Raw genomic sequence first — 4,078 nt, 5'->3', positions numbered from 1 at the left:
GACAGACGAGAGAAGCCGCGAAATTTAAAAATACTACTGTTATTGTGTCACGAAATGTAGTTTTAATAGTTTTTCAGTCGACAATGTAGTTGTTGAAAGCTCAAAAATGTGGTTTATTTATAAAGATAGCGCTTATTTAAAAATTTGATCTGACGTTTTCGGAGTTGTGATATCCAAGCCTTAAGCGTTACCGGGGTCTCAGCGCTCTGCACCCCGCCTGGAACAGCCTTTACTCGGTTAGTGCTTCTGACGTTTGTGGTTAAACATGACATATAATTCGTCTTGTGTATATCTAACGGGCGATCTTTGGTCTCATTAATCTTGTTCCCTGGCAAATCGTTTTGGCTGACGGCAAAGTGAAGTTTCATAACTTTATATTGTGGCTATTTTAATGTTGTATCCTGCTGTGTCTGAATCGTTTACTTTATTTATTGTCTTGTATAACTCTTCTTATACCTTTTAGGCTACTTATGCTGTTATAATGTCTCTTACTGATCAATAAAACTGAAAAATAGACAGGGTTGTGTCATTTTATTTTATATAGCCTATATTTTATATAGCCTTTTCATTACTATTTTATTTGCTGTACTGTTTGTTTGTTTATTTTATTGACTAAACTATTTAATATTACTTCTCACTTTATCTTATATTTACTATTTGCACTGTAACTTAGTTGTACCATATCGTATTACCATAGATAAAGGATCCATCAGTTATCTTTGTTATTGCTAAAATCGGGTCAATCACAGAAAATGCTTTTTCCACAATAAGAAAATTATCGCAGCATTGCTCCAAAGCGGCCAATAGGGCGTCTATGTATTTATTATGTCTATGCTTTTGCGTTCTGCACTTTCTTTTCTCTCGAGGCATCTACTACACAACTGACACAGGTAAATACATCTGTGGTCCCGCTTCGGATGCCACGATGCCATCAAGCGGTATCTCTGGTCGTAATCAGTCCTTCACTGACCAATCAGCGTCCATTAGCAGAATGCTAGCGTGTTATGGGCAAAAACAACTTAACCTGTAAGAAATCGAAAGGACATAAGTACTCGTTCATTTAACTTTCGACCTATAACCCATGTTGGACTTGCAAAACCTACATTCAAATCTAAGATTTCTCAATGACAATCGGGTGAAAAAGACAAATTTAGCCGTTTAGCCCCATAGACTCCCATTCATTTTGCACTCGGACTATTGCCCCCAGTGGAACTCTGGTGGAACTACAACCAAAAAGTCGGTACAATAGGACTTAATAGGGAGTGGCCAGGCTTTCCGTAGACGGGCTTTGGTGCAGTGTTGGGGGTACTCCAGGACAGGTTTGGGAACCACTGTTCTAGATCTATCTATTCATCTTCCTTTTCATTGATATGATTCTGTTGTGAATGTAGTATTTGATTGCAGCCCAGTCTCGGTCTTTCAGAGCCACTGGTAGTGATGGCTAAATGAGGCTTCCTGAACCACTGAGACCTCGCAGCCCATTGCTTCACCCAAAGGTTCATTACTCGAAGCTTCATTCAGCATTGCTCACTAGTGACACCTACAGTAGCCACTGTGCAAAGAAGTATCGGACAAATTCATTAATTCTGAACCAATGACCTGAGCAGGCTTATGATGTCCGTATACCAGTGTCCAGATGTTTTATTTATTTATTTTCTTCTCGCTGTTAATGTCTGTAACCTTTCATTTGCAATAATAAAAAGACCCGAGGAGACATTTGTCCATTGCCTGGGTATAAAATAAAATATGTATCTTTCTCTGTCTGAATTTACTTGTGCAGAGTAATTATTCATACATTTTTTGGATATAGTGACAGTATGAACAACAAAAGCGACACTGTGTTGAGTGCAGTGCTTATGGTGGAGGGAGTGTAATAAAGTAAACTGTAACAGAATTGTTTCTTGGGTTTGTTTGTTTTTTGGAGTGAACTGTTACTAGTTTGAGTGCAGTGTTGTGCTTATGGGATGGGGATATAGAGGAGCAAACTGCAACACTGAAGTTTGGGGTGGGTGAATGAACGATTACAATAGATTTTTATTGAGAAACATAATTTTTTCAAGTGTGTTGGGGTTTAGATGATTCCTCTTCTTGGACAAAACCTCTTCAGCCTTGGAAAAGATCCTTTCACAAGAAACAGAGGATGCAGGGGAACATAAAAATGCCAGTGCCAGTGGATATAAATGAAGATATTGATGCTTCTGTTGAGCCCAGACAGGGGAGGATCTCCTCTTTCTTGCTGGCTCCATTACCAGGAAAAAGGAAGAGGTCACAAAAGGAAACAAATCCAAAAGGGCAATCCAAAACAAAAAGCAGTCCAGATCCAAAAATCCAAAGCAATCCAAATAATCTTATCTAATTAATATAACAATTAAGACTATAATATAGCTACTATAATTAATGATAACAGTATACTATAACTATTCTAACCTGATATAATGTACAGCCCTAACACATTTATGACTCAATAACGACAATGCCAATTAGATTTCTCTAATTCTGACTCTCTGATGCTACTACACCTGCTTCTACTACTCCTGAAACAGCCACAAGGTGGCGCGAGTTTCGAACCCCGTTTATCCGGAAGCGACACTCAGACAGAACCGATGACGTATTCACACAAACCGAGGCCTCGTTTGTCATTAGTCACATGATTTCCACGTTAACAACACAAGCCTCAATCGCGGCTTCATCTGGCACGCCCATTTTTCCTCGACACAAGCTCCGACGCCTCGGTCCAAATGTTACATCACTAGCCACTGGTTCTGCCTGGTTCTTTAGTAGTCACAGTCCTTTTTACCTGGCACCTTTCAGCTGGTTATGAAATTAATCATGTGGCGCTCCACAGCCTTCACTTCATTACCTGTCCACTTGCTCCTCACCTTCCCAGCTGTCGAATGTAAACAAACGAAATGTATTAAAGATGAAAAAATGGCTCTGCTAAAGTGAAACATTGAGGATTTGATAAAAAATATTATATTTTGTTACATCCGTTTTCTGATAAGTTATGTTTTTTTTTCTCTGTTTAATATTTCCTGTTTTATTTCACATGTCTGTCCCTATTTGTGGATGCTAGTTCGTCTCCTCTGTATCAGTAAGCGTTCCAGCATAGTTTGTTTCCCAGTGTTAGTCTCCTAGTATTATATTGACCTTTATTCTGTGTACCTTGACTCAGCCTAAACCTGACTGCCATTTCCAGTCGTGATAATTTAGTAGTTATGATAGTATATGGCATTCATTAAATTAAATAAAAAAATTTTAAAGAGTAATGTGGATACAAAATGCTCACAGTATTTACCTTGCTTTGCAGTGGAGCACTTTGAAGAAGTTTGGGATGTAACCACTTGAAGTGCTGTGTTCTGCTGGGAATCTGAAAATAATGAATTTAAATATATTTCAGATAAAAGCACAACTTCACATACTGCCACCGTCTCTGTGAAGGCAAGAATAAATCATTGTTTTCATTATGAACGCATTCACTTTTTGGTGTGCAAATTTTGTATTTTGGTGCCTTTTATATTTGACCATGTCTTGGTTGAGTGTTGCTGACGTTAACGTTGTCCAAGACGGTTGAGGTAGAAGTGCCCTCCTAATTATCCAGGGTGGTTGAAGCATGCGAGTGCCTCAGAAGTGTCAGATCCCCAGAAGTATCAGTTCTTGAGCCTTTGAAAAGCAAAAATGAAATATGAGCATTAATGACAATGAGTTTGTTTGATTGTATTATTTTATGAAATCAACCTCAATGTCAGACAACAAAAGAGCTTAGTGGAAGTCTGAACCTGCTGGCTTGGCCCACTCATATCAAGAAGATTACTGTATCTCTCCTCATGGTGGGATATCAAGAGGAAGGCCCACCTCTCTATTGTTTCCTGTATCTGAGTAATCTTCTAAGCTACCTCTACCTCTTACTTTACAATGTTAGAAATTACCAGCATTTCACAATAATTAACAGTATTATTTTACAGTAACTTCATTGTTGTAATTAAGTTTCCCTGTAATATCCCAATGAATACCTGTAAAAACTACAGTATCCTTGGATTTTACAGCATTTAACTCTTATTTTACAGTAAAATCTTCCAAT

The 4,078-nt window shown here is 38.2% G+C and overlaps 1 long non-coding RNA gene across 1 annotated transcript; it reads right to left on the bottom strand.

Annotated features, from left to right (window-relative positions):
- Nucleotides 1-2,782: 2,782 nt before the first annotated feature.
- LOC130097758 (uncharacterized) lies at nt 2,783-3,669 on the bottom strand. Its single transcript, XR_008808345.1, has 3 exons — nt 3,523-3,669; nt 3,296-3,367; nt 2,783-2,887 (listed from the first exon to the last, which is right to left on the bottom strand). It is a non-coding gene; the product is annotated as an uncharacterized LOC130097758 (long non-coding RNA).
- Nucleotides 3,670-4,078: the final 409 nt, after the last annotated feature.

The sequence above is a fragment of the Rhinichthys klamathensis genome, unplaced genomic scaffold (assembly GCF_029890125.1).
Source record: "Rhinichthys klamathensis goyatoka isolate OS25496 unplaced genomic scaffold, OSU_Roscu_1.1 h1tg000223l_1, whole genome shotgun sequence".
In the NCBI taxonomy this organism is placed as follows: domain Eukaryota; kingdom Metazoa; phylum Chordata; class Actinopteri; order Cypriniformes; family Leuciscidae; genus Rhinichthys; species Rhinichthys klamathensis.
The sequence above is the reverse complement of the archived record's forward strand: the minus strand, read 5'-3'. Positions and strand labels throughout refer to the sequence as shown.